Below are 20,242 nucleotides of genomic sequence, written 5' to 3' on the forward strand. Positions count from 1 at the left end.
GCCACCACCTGTCACCAGGCCTCCCTCTCTTTGTCTTCCGGTTCTAGCTCCTCACCGCCACGTGGACCTGACCGGACTTGCCCCCCTGGCCACTCTGGGTACCCCACCAAGCCTCAGACGTGGTGTTGACCCATCAAAAGAGCACAAGGCCCACTACTGCAGACAGATCACCCCTAACTGCTCCACTACTTCCTCGTAGGACTGGGTTTCAAGCCCCATCATTACCCTCATTTCCCCTCACCTGGACAGGCTGCCCATGGGCATTCATTCATTCACTCAGCCACTCAACATCATGGTTGAGAACACAGGATTTGAGACTGGACGATCCAGATGCTGCCACTAAGTAGCTGTGAATCTTTAGAGAAGTGTCTTAATCTCTCTGAGCAGCTCATCTGTAGACCTGGGGATAATAATAGTACCTACCTCATTGCTTTGTCATGATAACAATAAATGAAATAACCTCTGTAAAGCACTTGGCACAAAGGCGCCAACATTCACTGCAAGCAATTGATACATGTTCTTTACTATTTTATTTTAAAATTATCAGTCATTTATTCATCATGTGTTTACTGAGCCCCGTGGCAGGCACTGGGATATAAATACCCCTCTTAAAGAGAGGGGCCCCCTTCAATTCAGGAAGCGCAAGCTCACACTGGTACCCAGAGAGCAGGGAGTGGAGGCCCAGGGTCACGGCACAAAGGCAGAGACTAGACACTGAGTACTGCGTGCTGCCCAGGGAGGGTGACAAGAGTGCCTTCCACCTTTCCAGATCTCTTTTAGTACCACTGCGACTCCCTGGGTAAGGTGGCACCACAGGGAATGGGGAGGGGGGATACCAGAGGGGGAGGCAAGAAATCCTCGGAGAAACATCCTCCCCTGCTTCTTCTTTGGCAGAGAGCGGCCATGCCTCTGCCATGCAGGAGGGCGATGTCCCCTGGGGAGGCCTTGCTGAATCTGCCCAGGACGGTTCCGGAAGTAGGAAGGGCGGCCGGGGGTGGGGAGGCAGCAGGAATGTTCTGGCCTGCTGCTCGTCCAGGCGAGTGTCCCGAGAGGAGGGCCTCTGGACATCAAAGGTTCCTTTTGTCCCCTTCCGAGTGGCAGGGCAGACCAGCCGCTGGCGATGACTCAGGCCTGGCCCTGACGTCACCCACGCCCGGCCACTGGCCTCCCTCTGCAGCCAGGAAACTGGCTGGGGAGTGGCACTCGCAGGCTGCAGCAGATCTCAAAATAAGGAGGCAACTGCCTCTCTCCTCCTTCTCTTCTCCATCACCCCACAGCACACCTTTCTTTCTTTGCTGCTGCTGCTTTTTTTTTTTTTTTTTTGAAGGCTCACGGAAGGTTTTACTTATAGGTTAACTTTCAAAATGTAGGAAGTCAGAATGGGTGACATCATCAGAAAAATATGTGGAGCTGATCTCGACAAGAAGTGAAGAACCCAGAGCAAGAAGGCGGTTATAACTCCTGAGCCCAGGAAGTTGGCAGCATCTGGGTTTCAGAGGAGCCAGCGCCTCCGAGTAAGTGAAGGCCACCCCCGGGCCCCTCAGTCAGCGCCCTTCACTGTGGGGTGCCATCTTGTTCCCTGACACCTGCGCCTGGCAGGCCCCAGCCCAGAGGGAGGGAGCGGGGCTGCATCTGGGAGACCCTCCAAATACGGCACTGAAAGGATCTCTCTGATCTTTCACTTCTCCGAAGGACCATCAAGAATGCGTTTCCTCTCAAAAAAAATACATGTATACACACACACACACACACACACACACACACACAGGCTGAATCCTGGGGAAAATGGCCCACGTCATGCCTTCCCCCGTCACCCCTCTTGTTTTGTTTCCTCTTCCTCCTTCCGCACTGGTGCTCTGTTTTGGACGGCCAGAATGTTTGTTCAGAGTTCTGAACTGTTTGCTTCCTGGATCTTCTAGTAATCAGACACAAAAATAAACCCTGTTCTAGGCAAATTCGTGCCCTGTGCCGTCAAATGGTATTTTCGCACCTAACCTGTTAAAAGATGGCAGCTCTGGTAAGAAAACGACCACAACCGGTCGCCTTTACCCAGCGTGTTTCTGGTTGTCTGTGGTTGTTCTGGTGCATGCACCTCCACTGTCTCACCACCCTGTTTACAGAGGGCTTATTTTCATTCCTCCGTGTGCTGGCACATCTGGGATGATATTAAACACAAAGACAGATTATAATGTATCTTTGGTGTCTGTTTTGATTTCACCTAAAGAAATCTTGTCTTTACATAGCCTATAATTTTACAAGCTCTGGAAGTTTCCACCCAAGAAAGTTAAGCCCCCAACAGAAAAGTTTTAACATGTAAATAAGAACTGCAGAACACACAGACATAGAAGTCAGACCCAGTTTTCCTGGCTTCCAAAGGCATCTCCTGAATCATTATCTAGTCTTTGTATAGTTTACTTAGCAGAGTAGAATTATTCTTTATAAATTCTGTTTTATAATGATGGGGGGAGGGTATTTTAAAATGTATCTTATGTTATAAATGCAATAGAGAAACCCGTTGCTTACTGAAGAAGAGTGGCAGATTCTTTGTAAAGTGACAACACCCTTTGGAAATTAACCATCACACTGTAATATATATGTTTTGTAGGTCTTACATTTTACTATTTGTTTTATTTTAGTATATCAGGTTGTCTTGAAGTGAGACTCTGCTAAACCATTCTTCTTCTGGCTGTAAGATCTGAATGCTGTGACCATTGATTTGGTGAGTGTCATTGGTTTCTAATGGCTGCTTGAATTTAGTTTATTGCATCTATTCTATTGCTTTGTAGCAAGGTTTAAGGACAGGGGAGAAGGCACAGGGACTTCTGCACACAATGATAGCAGCTGTATCAAAGAGGATAATAGTAATAGTTAAGATAGGCTAATTGCTGTAATAGACTGAAAAATGTATAATGACTCAAACACAATAGAAGTTTATTTCTTGGTCATTAACAGCAGAGGTTAGTGGGGCAACTCTCTTTCACACATTTGTTCAAAGACATGGGTTGAGAAAGGCTCCACCTTCTGCAGTATGTGGTTTTCAAGATCACCTGAGATTGTTTCCACCTCCCAGTGAAGGAGGAAAAAAAGAGCGTGCAAAAGTACACTTGGAGATTTTCATGGCCCCTGCCTAGTGGTGACAACACTTCTGCTCACACTCTATTGGCTAACCCCCCAGTCACATGACCATATCTGACTGCACAGAGCTCTGGGAAGTGTAGTCCCTGGGGTGGGGGTGGGGTGGGGGAGGCACTTCCCTGTGACAGCTCTGGAGAGTTTCTGGAGAAGCAGTCCTCTCTGGCACAGCATCATAAGGAACTTAGAGATTCTCAAGGATAGGATAGCAGAACGAAGCAGCGGGAAAAGTAAAAAGTGATCAGATGTTTAGAATTCTCTAACTGACACTTTCAGGTAAAGAGTAGGCGAGGAGCAGTGGGTGCAGTTCTTCAGGACGCCTCTGTCCATCCTGACCCTGAGCCTTAACGTGAACACCATCAGGCCACCAGTAGTCAGTGGACCACGAAGGACATGCTTCCCCGCTCGTTTTCCCTTACCAGGGTCCTCTTGGTCTAGGACCGTTCTGCCTCTGTCTGCTGGTCCTGGGTCTAGTCATGCTAGTTGGAATTGTCCAGCAGAATTCTGATCCCCCATTGGTCACTAGGAAAGCTCATGGTTTTTTTTAGCTCATGGTTCTGTCTGCCTCTGGGGGCTTTGGGAAGCTACCCTGCTCCAGATCTTGGCATACTTTTTAATATTGGGAGGTAGAAGAGGGAATTCCTGACAAGATGGGTTCTTCAAACCAAGTTATTAGAGAAACATGTAAAAGTAGACTAAAAAGACTCCATCTGGGGATATTAATGCTACCCAAAGGATCTGATATATAATTCTAGCTTTTTCTTTTCAGGAAAAGTTTCAAAACATTTACTGACATGATGAGTGGTAAGATTATAAGCCCTGTTTGAAGAACCGTGAACTAATTTTATATTTTATGTAGCCTTTTCACCATTGTTGGTCTTAGTGCAGTATCCCCCTTGCTGGTAAATATCAGAAACCATATGGTGGTGCCTTTATGATGGCCTCAAGGCATCATAAAGACCTCCAATAAAAATGGACTACATGTGTTCACTTCAGCAGTACACACGCTATAAAAATGGATTCCAGTTCTTGCCCGAGCTGCCTGGTACCTACTTCTCTAGTTTTGTTGTCAATATCTGGCTAGACACTCTGGTTTCTGATTATATTTTACCCCTAGACTTGACATTTCTGGCACCCACACCCACACCCTGAAGAACACACATTGTCCATTGTGCGAGAAGGCCAGCTGACTTGACACAGCTCTTAGGCTCTCATGGAGCCTAACACCTGGCCTCATCTCCTATTACTGCTGCCTTGCCTCTGCCCAGTCCCCTCACATCAGGAGTGGGCTAAGGAGGTGTGGAACAGAAGAATGAGTTATTTATTGCAAAAGTGCTTCAACCTTTAAAAGTCCATTTTCTTGGTTTGGTGGGTCCCAAAAGTGTCTACTGAGCAGGGAGCTGGCCGGGCTGGTGGAGAAAGCTAAAGATAAGACCAGGCTGAATGGGAGAGTACAGTGCCTGCACCTAGGGAGCAGCCAAAAAGAGTAAGTTGAGAACAAGTACCAGGTCTCAAAAGCTGGAGCCAAGTGGGAATGATCTGTTGCCGCACGTCCAAGTCTAAAGGAGTCTGCCAGGAAAAGCAGGGCCAAAGATCATGGTCAAAGAGGGAAAGGAGTCAGGGTCCATTCACTGGGGAGACTCGTTAGTCACAGCTTGTTAATTTCAACTGCCATGTGATAATGACTCCTCAAAGCACTAAGTATGTAGGAATTGACACACCAGTGTGTATGGAGAGGGTGAGCTGGGATCAACCTCCTGATTTTTAACGTCTAGCTGCCTAGCATGGCAGAGAGAGGCATGTAGCCGCCAAATCAGAATCTCACTGCCATCAGCAAGACCCCTCCAGGGGTTGATATAGCATGCTGGTTGATACCACAGACCCACCAGCAAGGCAGGGGTAACAAATACACACTTTATAAATATTTTGATCTATGACATTTTCAAAAAAGTGTCAAAGGAGACATTATGGGGAAAGTTAGACTTCCTTGAGCTTCCTTAACTTATAATTTTATATTTTATTTTATTTTTTAATTTGTTGTTGAAGTATAGTTGATTTACAATGCTGTGTTAGTTTCTGGTGTAGAGCAAAATGATTCAGTTTTATATATAGAAAATATACTTTTTTCCATTCTTGATTCCATATGAGGGGTAGAATTCAAATGTGGGGCCCCATAGTCTTTTGAGAGCTTGGGTCATTCCTGTTGATTTGTGATACGCAGATGTGGTCTGGGCACAACCAGCTGATGTAGGCAATGCCTGGACCAGTTGTTTATTTTTAACCCCAGAGGTTTTATACTTTTCGTGGCATGGGAGTACGAGCACTCCTCTTGCCCTGGGTCAGGACTATGAATGTTCTGTTACTCCTTTTGGAGGATTTTGCAATCAGGCTGCGTCACAGTCATCAAAGCTAAGAATTCATGGTAACGGGGCTTCGTAATTTCTCATGCTGAAATCCCCTGACTTCTTGTCAAGAACGCAGTTGGAAAACACCACACTGAAAACTTCAGGGTTTTGTTTTCAACTCAAGCCTCTGGTTTTCATCAGAACTTTATAGCTTCCTCCTGCCTCTGAAATGGTATTTTTAAAAAATGTAAAACTAAGATTCTGTCAGGATAATTAAGGCAATGCATGCGAAGTGGTTTGGGCAACTTAGGAAAATGTATGGCAAGTCAAGGTGTTGATGAAAACAAGTTATGGCCAGCATTGGTGTTTGGTTTTTGATATTGCTATTAATATTGTAAGTATCATCATTTTTATTTATTTATTTATTTATTTAGTCTTTCTAAATTGACTTTCATCTGAAATCCTTAGCACTACTTCCTAACTAACCAAAGCGTATGGTGTAAAAATGTCAAGGACATTTGGAAAGGTTTGACTCTAGACCAGGAGCCTAACTGTGAAGCTTCTAACCCTATTCAGAGACATTTGACCCAGGATTCACTGAGTTCCATGAGGAAGGGTAGATGTGAGCCATCTCTCTGCCAAAAAAAGATGCTTCTTGGGATTCGATGGGGCTCCCAGTGCATTGCCCAGAGGAGGTTTTGAAAGCACTGCACGGAAGCACTAGCCCTGGGTGGTGCCTCCCAAGCCTGAATGGAGCCCATTATCTGTCCAGAAGCCCCTAAGCAGAGTGCAGTCTGTCTGCTTGGTGTTCTAGGGTGGGGCCAGGGGGCTTACACACAGAGGCAACAAGCATGAGATCAACCCAAGAGCAGTAAAGATGTTGTTGAAATTATGAATTCCCTTCTACATCCCAGTGCCTATAGTCTGTTATCTTCAAATGTAGCAGGAAAGTATCAATAATATCTAGTGAAAAGGACTTTCTCATTGGCCCAAATTCCTTGGCATCGACTATTCCAAGGTACTTCGCAAAAGAGAATGTAGCTGAAAATTCACCCCAGCACCAGACTCAGTCTATCTGTCTTCCAAGTCCTCTTGCAGCAGCAAGGCCGTGGCTGGGCTGGGCTCCTAAGATGCCTCTCTTCCCTCTCTTTTCACTCTACATGAGGCAATTTCCTTCTCTTTACTTTTAAAAAATTTAGCACTGTTTTCAAATAAAAAAGAGCCATAACTAGTCACTATACAAAATCTAAATCTGGAAAATAGAGAAAAATATCAAGAAGAAACCAACAATCTCCAATAATCCAACAACCAAACAACAATTCAATATTAACATGCTGATGTATTTTTCAAATTTTCATATATATTCTTTTCTTCTTTTAAATGTACTGAAATGGTATTTTGTATGCTTTTTTTCACCCCAGTTAACGTCATGTTGTAAACATTTTTCCAAGTCACTTAACAATCTTCAAAATGATCTTGATTCTTAATGGCTGTGTTGGTGGACATCTTAGGAAAAATTCCTAGAATTAAATCACTAGGTCAAACAATCTATTTTCTAAAGTTCCTAGTGCATATTGATTAATTAGCCTCTAAAATGTTACCAACGTCTATTTCAAAACCTAAGTCCCCTTCGGCTTCTCACATTAGAATGCATGTTCCTAGGCCCTGGTGGCATCAAAAGCTCTGAGAAGGGGGCCTAGGAATATGCGTTTTAATATACCTGCCCAATCCTTATGCACATTAAGGCCTGAAGACTATTGATAATGCTGCATCCAATTCAATAAACATTCATTTTCAGCAACATTTATTAGACAGAAAAAAAGTCAGGGAGCCCTAAGCTAGTATATCTAAATCAGAATTTAACTTAAAGGCATTTTTTGGCTTCTGAATTTTAGATTTTTTCTTAATCACAGTATGGTATAGTTGAAAGATTATCAACTAGGGAGTTAGGAAGCCTTATTGCAAACATGAGATAACTGAGCCCCAGAATGGTTCATTGACTCACTTGTGGTTGTTACCCAGAGATTCAGTGGCAGAGGTAGAACTAGAACTTGAGTAGACAAAGGGCCCATATCTACCCAACCTCTGGGTAGTGTTACCAAGTCCAAGCTCATACTGCTCACCACATGACAGGCCAATAAATCAAGAGATGAGTTGTTGGGGCAAGGAATAGCGACTTTATTCCGAAAGCCAGCAGACCAAGAAGATGGTTAACTAGTGTCCTAAAGAACCTTCTTACCCTAGTCAGAATTCAGGCTGCTTTAATACTAAAACAGGAGGGGGTTTGACTGGTTGTTGCAAACTTCTTGATGTCAGAATCCTTTGTTCCTGCAGCTGTCCATGTAGGTCTGGTCACAATGTTCCTATAAACCTCCAACAAGACATATGCTATTCTCTATTCTGCTACTTTTCATCTCTATATAAATGGAGAAGTGTTATACCTTTGAAGGTCAGAGCCTTGAGAATGGGCTATCATGTGTATTTCAGGCTATAGGCAACATTCTTTTACAAATGGTGCTGAGCCAGCATGACTAAGCACAGGCAACAGAGCACAAAGGTTAGAGCTAAAGGAATAGACCCATTATGGAGTCGGGTTTGTTGTTCTCTGTTACAGTGGTAGAGACAAGGTACCACAAGAAGACTGACTCCTGAAATGAGCCCCTGCTTTCACCAGGGAATTTTTATCTGCCTTCTGATAGGCAGGGCATATCGCAGGACACGTGTGGGCATCCCAGACCCTGCTAGGCTCACTTCATGAGACCACTCTGTGCCCTGAGCCCCGAGGTGATAACATTTAGACTGAGGAAAACATAGGGCAGCCACATGGATCCAGGCCAGGAGAACTGAGTAGGAGGTGGGGTCCAGAGTCAGAAGCCAAGAGAACAGGGCAGGGGCAGGGCAAGGGCAAGACTCACACTGTGGGCAGAAGTTAGGTCACCGCACGCACGAGTTGAGAAGACACAGCCAGAGCTGAGGGGAGCTGCCATAGATTCAGCCTCGAGGATGGAGTCTCGTTACCCAGCCTCACGGGCAGGCAAGTTACTGTCCCAGTCCGCACCTGCCTCATCATATCCAAAAGGTGCCGTGTGCTGGGCTGCCGTCTGACAACAGGTGAGTAGGAGCACCTGGCCATACGAGGGGCAGTGGGTCAGAGAAGAGGCACCTGAGAATGGAAACTTGGAAAATTCTCTGTTACACCAGAGAACATGGTGAACAGACAACATCCAAATTTTAAAATTCTCACCACCTTCTAAGAGGAAGCGTGACTGTCCATCCTGTGCGCGTAACTCTACCCAAAACCATCAGGCCACACCCACTGGTCACCTGATAGCATCTGGCTGCCCTTCCACTCATTTCACTACCTCCACTTCTGGAGGGCCACCATCGTATTATTTGACTTTCAGGTCCAGCCTCAAGTTCAGCCTTCACAGACTGCTCAGCCCCCACCAGTCCCCAGTTCACGGTCAGGTTCTATAAATCACCATTCAGTTTCCTCCAAGCCCGAGTTCACGTACATGTCCTGTGAATGCAGCAGGTGAAGCACAAGAGCCAAAACCCAAAGGAACACCATCATTCGCTGCACCCATCCTACACATGGAAGCACAAGGGAATTTGCCCAGGATCACCAAGCTTCCCTGCTTCTGTGCACCATCTCCATCATCTCTTGGCTGTCCCCATGCAGGATCACTACCCTCCTGATTCCTGACCTCCTGGCCCGAACTTGTGGAGCCAGGGTCATGATGCGTATGGATTCTGGGAAAGTTCACAGCCTCCCTTGAATCTGGTGTGCAGCAGATGGGGGTGACTTTCCAGACATGCTGGGCAGTTTGAGTCATCACACCCCATCAAAGCCCATTTCCCTGGTGTCCTGAACAACGTCCTTGGCTGAGGCATGTTCTGCTACTCAGATGTAATCCTAATTGCTGGCAGGACCTGAATCCCTAGGCTAGGAAGGTCCATGTGGTGGTGACAGCAGTGCCTCCAGATCTAACTCCCAGGAGGTGGAAATCCGAGTTCTGTGACATCCAGACAAGGTGTTCACATGTTGCTGGAGAGTCTTAAGTGGTCAACAGAGTAGGAGGTCCAAGGGCAAAAGTGTTCAGTGTGGCCAGTAACATCTGACAAGTACCACTGGTGGTCCCATCCTTACCTGTCTGTGCTAACTCCATGTCCCACCCCCCACCCCAAATACACACGCTGCTAATAAGTTACTAACTTTAGGAATAAAGAGTCTCTGGCTAAAGCTGCAGGAGGACGCCAGCCCAGGCAAAGTCCATCCCTCCCGCGTGACTATACAGTCACGGCCTTCATGTTACCCCACGGGAGCAAGTGTCACTGGTATCAAGCTGCCTGCTGGGCCAAGAGGTCCTGCCTCAAAGAAGCCCAACATTCCCAGATGGCAATGTCCCACTACTGCAGTCAGGAGCAACCACACAAACCTGAAATCTCACTCCATGTCGAGTCCCATTTTCCATCATCGAAATGCCAGACGGCCCACGTTGCTGTGTAGACAAGTACTAGGAAAGCTGGAACAGTGAGAGTGATCTGAAGCCATGCCATTCAAGCTCTGAAAGCTCCACATTTGACTGCCATCTCGACTGGGAACCATCGAAAGGAGCCCCTGTGCATCGATCAGGATGGCTAAAATAAAAGCACCAAATGTTACCAAATCCTTGTGCGGATGTAGAGAAACTGGCTCGCTCATAGATTGCGTGGGAGTATAAATAGTTCAGCCACTCTGAAAAACAGTTTAATAGTTTTTATTAAAGTTAAATATACACTTACCATACATTCGCACTCCTGGGTATTTACAGACGAGAAATGAAAACTTAGAATTCACACAAAAACCTGTACATTAATATTCATAGCAGTTTTATTTGTTATAGCTTAAAACTGGACACCATGTCAATAGGTGTATGGACAACAAACTGTGGTACGTCCGTACCGTGGAATACTATTCAGCAATAAAAAGGCACATCTTCCCATCCAGCTTGAATGGTTCATAAGGGCATCTTGCTGGGTGAAAGAAAGCCAGTCCCAAAGGGTTACAGACTGCATGATTCGATTTATATAGATTCTCAAAGCGGCGAAATTACAGTGTTGGAGAACAGATCACTGCCGGGGGTTAGGGTTGGGGGAAGGTGTGACTATGGTGGGGTAGCACAGAGAGTTTCTTTGTGGTGATGGAATAATTTTGTATCTTGATTGTGTTGACAGCTACTCCAGTCTCCACATGTGATAAAATTTCATAGAACTCTAGACACAGACACACACACAGACACACAGACACACACACACACACACACACACACACACACACACACAGAATACATGTAAAAACTGGTGAAATCCGAAGTAGTAGTCTATACCTTGGAGACTACTACTGAGTCTCCAAGTTAACCGTGTCGTACCAATATTACTTTCTTGGTTTAGAGAATGTACTACAGTAGTATAAGGTTTTATTCTGGGAAGGTAGGTGACCTCATACAGTTACTGTACTATTTTTGCAACTTCTTATGAATCAAACTATTTCCCAAAATAATTATTAAAAGCAACTTTTCAAAAGTTTTTTTTTTAAGTTTAAAAAAGGGGGAAGTTGTTCCTCACCCCAGGAAAGGGGGATTCAGCCACTGGCTTCTCTTTTATGAGCAACTCCTATTGTTGACTTTGCCTCTTTCTAATTTATGGTTAGGCGTCTACGGTGGGCTCCTGGTGGCTTTGGCCTCACCCTCTGCTTCTCAGAGTCAATCAGAGTCAGCCCATCTCAGATCCAGTTGAAGTTCAAGTCTTACAGCGCTGAGTGTGAATATTCCCCCCTTCCCTCACCCCAAGACTGTAACTTCAAAGCAAGATAAAGACTAAGAAATGGTCTCACAGTGAAAATCTAGGACAAATCATCCTTCTCGCCCCTGCACGGTAATTTCTTTTCTGGAATGGCTCTTTGTCTTCGCTGCTCTTCATACAGATTATTTTCTTCACCTTCACCAAACGGCCCCTCCTCTAATGTAAGGAGATTAACCCTTCTCTGCCCCCTCTCAATCTCTTTCAGCTGAAGGCTTTCTCTCAGCAGCACTGCTCTCTCCCGGCCTCGTGCCACAGCTGAAGGCTCCAGCATGAGATGGCTGCCTTGCCTCTGAAGCATTTACGCCTCTGTCAAACACCCTTTTGCCAGACTTGGCCCTGGGAAGACAATTTTGAAATTAAATTTATCGTGAACCACCTGGGTTTGCAGTATGGAATTGTACAAGGCCCTGGGCATTTAGGTCAAGGGACACCCGCTGTGCTCACTACCTTCAGGGCCTCATCTTAGTGAAATTTAGCATTATTTACTCCCTTGTTTTGTGGAGGGGTCCCCAGCATCACCAAAGATTGAGGCTGTGCACGCAGGGCTGATGTCTATGTGGCATCCTGTCCGGACATGATAAGACACACACACACACAAGCCACTGTCCCCCAGGACTGGCCTCAGCCCCTAATTTCCTTCCATGCCGTATTTATTAGGGGCATTCATCTCAAGAGACCATGGTGAGGGGGACGTGAGTGTACATGTTAGGCCTGGTTGTGAGTTGTAATCAAGATGCTGTACCAGAAAGGGGACTATATGAATTGTTGATCTTCAGTAGGCGTTGGTGAATCTCCTAGTTTTGCACCTTTTGGTTTCAAAACCATACCGAACAACGGAAAATGAAACCTGCAACTTATTTTTAGCTGCTTGTGCTAACTCATGAAATTTTTCTTTGCAAACCAAATAGGATAAAGGCTACTTCTGCTGGCTGAACTCAATCTGATTGACTTAATATAGCCATCAAGCCTACTTCTCCGATATTTCTCAAATGACACTTTGTCCCAGGTGATATTTTGGCAAATATTTACTATTTTGTTTAAAATTTTATTTAGTTGAACTTTAAAAAATTAAACAAATATTCCATAACATTTTCTTCTGAGAGGAATTGGGAAGGAATCTATTCGTTAATTCACTTATTCTATAACCATTTGTTAGGCACCTATTTAAGTGAAAGGTGGATTTTTTCTTGTTTTAAATTGAGCCAGTGTGTTGAATTACGAAGAGCAAAATACTAGCAGTTAAGAAATACAGCTTTCATCCTGGCTGCCGAGGTCTTCAGATATCACACTCTCTTTGAATCTGATTTTCTCCTCCCTCAAAGAAAGGGTTCAGATGACATGCTCTGAAGGGCCTTGTCCATCCTATAATTCTGTAAAACGCGCTCTGCCGCTGAGGGCCCGAGGAAATGCCGTAGCCCATTTTGGAGGCAGTGATGTTGTTGTCAGGCCACCCTTATTTCTGTCTCCCCTTTCCCTGTGCTAGAGGGACAGATGTAAACAAAGCCTGTGGTCTGCTCCGCAGACAACTTGTTACCCCTGCCCCCACTGGTAAACAAGTGATTAAGAACTTGAAAGACTTCCATAGGTATTTTTAGGCCTCAGATCTGTTCCTTAACTCATGGAACAAGTTCTCTAATTTTAGGAAGTGGTTTCAGAAGACAAAGCTGAAGATTCCACTGGTAATGGTGGGAGCCGAGAAAGGACCCCTACTTTGGTGTTGGTCAATCAAGAGCCTACACATATAAGCCCCTCCATTGCACCAGGCAACGCTCTAGGTGCCGTGGGACATACACAGATCTCGCAGGATGCCAGCCAGAGACGTGAGTAAAGGCAGATAATTCAATACAACAAAAACGTATTGTGCTTTTATCTTTAGTCCAAAGGAAGTGAAGATCCACTGAGGTTCGTTAGGCTGCTCTGCTGAGAAGAGGTTCATTGTTGTGACCTTTCAGAACTACAAAGTCATTTATCTGAGAGAAGAGAAAGCAAATAAGTTTGTTCCCAGGCTGTCTTGGAATATTTGTTGCCCAGGACGAAGAAAGATACGAGGAGAGGATTATGTTCTCACATGGGGTAGATTTTACAAAACCATCTGTAAGAATTCTCCCTTCTCCAACATGATTTACATCCACACCTTCCCTCTTCAATCTACTTGCCTGCCAATCTCTCTAGAAAGAAGAAACTCAGCCTTCTTGCTGAATGTCTTTTGTGAATTCAGGATCTAGAAGACCCTGTTGTTTCATTTGCTCTCCATCTGGGGAGTGGCTAACAGTGACTGCTGCAAATGAACGTGTGACTAGGGATGTAGGAATGCTCTTGATCTCCGTGGGCACGCAAGGTCTTTACTTGTGCCACGTTTCCAATGCACTGCGAAATGAAAGCAGGGACTATTCTGCTGCTAAAGGTGAGGTAGTGGGACTTCCCTGGTGGTCCAGTGGTTAAGACTTCGCCTTCCAATGCAGGGGGTGTGTGTTCCATCTCTGGTCAGGGAGCTAAGATCCCACATGCCTCAGGGCCAAAAAACCAAAACACAAAACAGAAGCAATATTGTAACAAATTCAATGAAGACTTTAAAAATGGTCCACATCAAAAAAAAAAAAAAAAAAAAAAAAAGCTGAGGTAGTGATATCAAAAATGGTGGTGAGCCAAGCTGAGGATATTCCCACGGGAGAGTCTGAGCTGGATTAGGGTGGGGTGGGATGTTGTCCACCACAGTCTCCCTGACAACCCCAAGTCACTTACCACTTTTTCTCGGTTGAAAACCGCATGGTTCACATTTCCCTTCTCCTTCCAGCTCTTTCCTCGAGGGTAACCTCAGTTTGGTCCCCAAGGCTTGCTGCCTGACTCTTACCATCAAGTGTGTACTCCTTGTCCCCATCTTACACAGATGCTAATGAATGGGAGTGTGAAAGCTCATGTTTAAGAATTGGGGCAGGCTTCCTAGAGCTCAAACTCCATGCATGTCCATTCCCCCAACCCTTTGTTCTACTGCCTCAGGAGCACTAAGAGTGATAATCCTCCTTTCATATTCCAAGCAGGGTGGAGCTGATGGAGTTGATTAGAAAGCCCCCTTTGCAAGCCATCTGGTTGGCATCTAACATTACTGCCAATAAGTGAGACAGTCATCTGGTCACCTAGCCAGGAGGCAGGAGGCTTGGAGTCCAGCTCTTGGCCTAACCAACCTAGAAAACAAGCTGGGCTGGATTTTTTAGAATCACCAACCTTCAGAGCTGGAAGGGATCTTAAACCAGGGCAAAAAGTACAGATTTTCACGTAGAGAGGCAATCATTAAAATGATGCATTTGAAACACTAAACTCGGTTGAGGAAAATCTCTTACTCAAATGTTAGGCTTTTCAAAAGTCCATTTTAAACTGTGTTGGGTAAGGAAATTATCATATGGATTTAAGTTGTCTGTTCCCGACAGAAATACTATTTGTGAGTAGAAACCAGGTCAGTCTTGATTGTTAAACTAATTTCTCTTTGATTATTTATTATTTTATTTTATTTTATTTTATATTTTGGCTGTGTGGCACGCAGGATCTTGGTTCCCCGACCGGGGATTAAACCCGTGCCCCCTGCAATGGTAGCACGCAGTCTTAAACACTGGACCACCAGGGAAATCCCTCTTTGATAATTTAGATTAGAACAATCTAACAACTGGATAACAAATTTACTCACAAACGCAGGCTTGTAGAAAAATTTTAACACAGCAAATGGGTAAACTCACTTATCGTGTGATCTTGGGCAACTGACCAGACCTCTCATAGCCTCAGTTTCCTCATCTGTACCATGAAAAGACTGGACTTCATTAGGTGAAATAGTTTGCTCAGATGGATAAGTAAACTTTTCCACTTATTTCGCCTGATAAAACATTTCCAAATTATGACAAATCTCTGACCAAAATTGTTATCCTGCTTTCTACCTGTAACTTTCCAACATGGTCTAGTGAATTCCTCTTCTCTTATTCTTTTCCACCTGCTGGTCCAAACTGTCTCCAGTTGGTACCCACAATTCCCAGGGCCTGGAGAGTTGAGGCTGGTTCATCTAAACAGGGGTAGTCTTGGCTCCAGGGAGCAGGAGTTCCCTCTACCAGGAGTCTGCACAATCAGAAGATTTCTACATCGGGGCAGAATGTGGATGGAGGAGGTTTTATCCTCTTAGGATTGGTGGAAAAACTTTGGAATCAGTTGGCCTTAGGTTTGAATCCTAACTCTGCTATGTGTGACTGGTAATCTCAATTAGTTCCTCACCTAAAGCTGATGATAACTAATACCCACCTTGCTGGATTATTGGGTTAGAATTAAATAATATAATATAGCTAAAATATTGAGTACATAGTAGTTTTTCAATAAATGGTAGCTATTATAGACTTAGCTCTGATCAAGGTAGAAAGCAGAAGTTCCTGCCCAGATCTCTAGGCAAAATGTAGATGTTCAAAGTAGCATCAGACTTTCCTAAAAATTTAGGCTAAAATATCATCCAAAGGCATTTTTCGTCATTGATAAATTGTCACCATGTTGTTTCCATGAACATCCTACAAACAAAGGTAAGAACCAACCTCATAAAAGTGTTTAAATTTTTTAAATTCTAAGAACTTCAACAAAAATGTTAACATCTGGTAAACATTTTTTTTTTAAAACTTGAGATTAGAATAGCTGAACCTGATAACAAATTCACCCACAAATGTTGACTATCTATATTAGGTATAAACGGAAACCAGCTGCAGTTTTTCATGCAGTGAATGGAGCAAAGAAATGTGCAAACCGATCCAAATGTTTATAAACCAAGGCTTCCTCTGGGGCTCAGTGCCCTGACTTTATGTTTTTTTAAAGCAGAGAGTCAAGCTTTGTTCATACTTGAATTACGTACTTTGCATAAGTCATGCAATTTAACTTTAACCCATAGGACTGAAAATAAAATGAGCTCAGACTGCAGAAGGAGACCGTGAGCAAGTGAGGGCGTTAATCAAAGTGAAAGAGGCACCCCTTACTGCTAGCTCTGTCCTTCTCCAGCCTGCTCCTGCCAGATCATTTTGGGTCCTTTGCGCTCAACTCATCAAAGTAGCAAAAACAGGTTAAAATTTTCATCGTGGAAAAGGGATTTGCCTGTTAAATGAACGTTTGTGCCTATGCCCAGAGGAGGTTGGTGAGCACACAATTTTTAAAAATCATAAGTGAGGGCATACCCTTGCCACTTGTAATCATGACAAAGCTTAAAGTAATTCGGGCATGAGCATAGGTTTTTTTTTTTTTTTTTTTTTTAAGTGCAAAACAGGATTTACTAGTCGAGAATGTCTGTCTAAACAAGCTCATCCATTTAAATCCTTTCAACTACAGCTCAAATTTGTTTAATACAAGCAGGTTTGGTAAATGAGCCACATTTGCTCATTGAATGTTTTGGAACATCACAGAAAAAACCAATACTTGGCTTTTAGGCTCATTTTGGCAGAGGGTAGACAGAGAGCCCCACAGGGAGGTTTGGAAACCGCTTGCCCTGGCATCCGGCTTACAAGCACCAGTAAGGGACCTGAGCACATTCGCCATCCGGCTGCTGTAAAACAGACAGAACACTAGTCACGCATCTTGTGGGAGCCTCATATGGATTACTGTCTTTGTCACTGTCATTTTTTATCTCAGGCAAAGGAGGCAGCGACTTCATTCTATGTGATCAGAGTAGACTCCGTATCGTGTAAATTTAGCTTGCATGATAATAATTGGTGAGTATTTTAAAGTGAATGTCTAGCTTTCAAGCGTTATTGATGAAGAATATCTGGACAGACACCAAGAGCATCAAATGCCTAGGTGTTCGCTTCAACCTCCTCCAACCCCACTCTAAGGACCCTGCTTTATAGATAACTATATATTAGATCAGTACCTTGTAACTCAGAGTTATAGTCTCTCTAATTCTCAACCCCCGTGGCAAAGGACGAATTAGCCTACGGACACTCTATTCTAATTTTCTGTCGCTGTCAATGCTAACCAGAGCTCGTAGAGCAATGATGTGGGGGTGGGGAAGATGGCTCCACCATTGGTGTTAGACCAGGAGCTACTGTTTCTGTTAAGAGCCACATTTATTTCTGGAATAGTTGTGGGAGAGAGATGTGCTCCAAAGAGAAGAGGACTCGGAGTGGTTCAGGTATGACCGACCATCTGGACAACCCAACTCAGAGACATTAAAGTGTATGCGATAGAGGTGGGCTGGGTACTTTCCACACACTGAGCTAAAAAATCACTTGGGTTCTGTGGAAGGAGACAGAATGAGAGCTAGAAACAAAAGATCCGGTTGTGAAACCTAGTACCTGAGTTCAGATGTTCAAATACATTTTCTCCTTTAAAAAAATTCTGGGGAACTTGAATGTTTTGCTAACCTGATTATTTGCAGCCAGTTCTTATGGAAGATAGAGGCAACCCCAGAAAAGATTAATTCATTTTTGCATGTGTTAACATTAATTAACGTTAGCATATTTAGTGATGCAATAGGCAATTAAAGATTTTTGGAGAAATAAGAAGAAGAAAAACATACATATTATGTATTCAAAATCAGTCTCATAGCATTTTATAAAAATGTTGGCTTATGTCCAGGATCTAAGGGTGGGGGTGGGTATGGTTTCTTTGTAGCTGAAGAAAGAGTAGAAAAGAATGTGTTCTATTTCCTTAAAAATAAAAGACTTCATGTTTTATACAGCATGATAAATGAAATGCTTTTCTGATTTTTACCTGCTGGCAGGATCTGGAAGAAATTTTTCTAGCAAGCTATGCTGTTTTCCTCTCTTTGGGAACATGGTGACACTGGTTTTGTAGCAAAACAGTCTTTGCTTATTAGGCGTTTCTTCAAAATCCTGAATAAGCAGCTCTTTCCACATTTTTTGTTCCACATGTTAAACATTTCAGTGCAATTTGAGCTTCAATTGTGTGTGTGTGTGTGTGTGTGTGTGTGTGTGTGTTGATAGGAAAGATTGAAAGGGGATGCATAAGAATTCTTGAAGGTTTTTTGTTTAAAAAATTAATTTCCACGATTATGTATTGGAGTCTCTACAGAAGGTGATTCCGATTTATTACATACAGCTAAAGTAAAGCCCATCAATCTTGAGCAGTGGGGGTAGGGAGGGGATATTGAAGAAGACATGAAATTCGGTGTTTGAGGAGATGAGATTTAATTTTCGGAAAACATTTCACTCATAAAACGGATAGCACCCCAGTGTCAGCCCTGACCTCCATGATGTCAATGTCATCGTGGGAGCATAGCTAAGATAAGCCTTAAAGTAAGACAAAGAAACATTGCATGTCAGCTCAACACCATCTCTTCCCTTACAGTAGGTACGATATATATACACAAAGCCTTTTGGTATTCCTGCTAATGGCTTGTGACTTTACGATTTAGCTTCCGGAGGGGGAGGAAGGAGAAAAATCATTTTGCATTTCCTAGGTTCTGAGCAAGTACAGTATGCTGTTGCGAGACTTAACATTATTTAGGTCAGTGTCCTAAGGACAGCTTTTATCGTTATGATGGTCAGCTATACATCGAGAGGAACTCAGCATCAATTTATTTTTCTGTAACTGCATTTATTCTGCTCTACAAATTAAGCAAATTCATTCACATTTTAATACCATTTCAACTGAGGAGGTATCTGCCGTTCTGTACTGCAGATACATTTAGCAGAATACATTTACACGGCTTGTGGTTAGAGGTTATAGCACGGATACAGACAGCTGATCATGCATTCTTCTACAAGCCTGCCGACACCACTTAGGATTCTGAAAAATAATCTAGAAATGCTACACCCTTTATAATATTATTCTTTACTTTGCAATAGCTTAAAAGGTTTGTTTTTGCTGCTGTTGCTAGCAATTCTATGAAATTAACAGTCTATAAAATGCATCCCGAACCAGATACATACTGTATTGAAAGCTTTCTTCAAGAAGAAGATATGACAGTGCTCGTTCCAGCTTATTTTCTTCCTTAGCAAAAGGATTGTTTGATTCTCAGAAGCAGAAGGACACATTCATTGTGCAGCAGCTCTGCTGAACTGTATGAAATGCCTTCTACTGTCTGGTTGCAGAATTTGGAGTTTGCTAAACAGTGTTTAGTGATTGGGCTCATCTTGCATCACCAGTTGATGACATTTTTCTTTGTTCCCTCCTACCCAGTTGAACCAAGACTCTGAGGCTGATATGCAATGTCACTTACAACATTAATCAGATACTGCATTTAAGGTGAGCTGTCCCTTGCCTCCTCCTTCCCCAGTGCTCGTGTGCTGCATGCAGTGCGTATCTTGCTTCTGCGAGCCTAAGATGGCAGGCAGGATTAGCCGTGCTTGTGCTGTGTGTGCATGCTGTGTATAGAATTCATTACACGTTGCCTAGTATTTCAGATGTGAGTATGTAAATGCTCGGGATGCCATATCATCTGGTAGCGAAGACTTGTTTTTGCCTCTTTACAGCCTTAGCTATTTCAGCATCACCTTTCAGTTCCGATTCATTTGCTTCTGGATGTTTGCTTTTCATCACATTCAAAATAGAATTTTACCTTTTTTTTTTTTTAACAAAGCCAAAAAAAAAAATCCCCTAAAAACAAAAACAACGACAAAACTCTGCTACCAGATGGTGTCTCCCCTTTCTTCTTGCATTTGCTGTCTTTTAAATAATGTATGTTGTATTGTTAATTAATGTGAATATCAAATTAAACACTTGAAACTTACATGTTTATTATGCAGGTAGGAGGCAAGGTGGCATCTATTTTTAATTCTTATGCACTCCATGGTGTGCAAACAACTTGGTTCTCAAATTTGTATTTTCAGTGCTGGTATCAGTGGTTTGATTTTCAGCAAATATGACAGTGGCCTTTGCAGTGGTCAGCTCCGGGCTTTGAACTCTCAGAGGAGGAAGGGAAAAAAATTCAACACACTACCTCCTTGGTTGCA

The 20,242-nt window shown here is 43.6% G+C and overlaps 1 long non-coding RNA gene across 1 annotated transcript in view; it reads left to right on the top strand.

Moving 5' to 3' along the window:
• Positions 1-19,488, top strand: part of LOC130856117 (uncharacterized) — a 59,030-nt gene extending 39,542 nt beyond the window's left edge. Inside the window, exons 2-4 of the long non-coding RNA XR_009054436.1 lie at positions 1,352-1,514; positions 2,637-2,719; positions 19,470-19,488. This is a non-coding gene — a long non-coding RNA (uncharacterized LOC130856117). The remainder of the gene's footprint in view (positions 1-1,351; positions 1,515-2,636; positions 2,720-19,469) is intronic.
• Positions 19,489-20,242: the final 754 nt, after the last annotated feature.

Source organism: Hippopotamus amphibius, chromosome 6, assembly GCF_030028045.1.
Source record: "Hippopotamus amphibius kiboko isolate mHipAmp2 chromosome 6, mHipAmp2.hap2, whole genome shotgun sequence".
Taxonomy (NCBI): Eukaryota; Metazoa; Chordata; class Mammalia; order Artiodactyla; family Hippopotamidae; genus Hippopotamus; species Hippopotamus amphibius.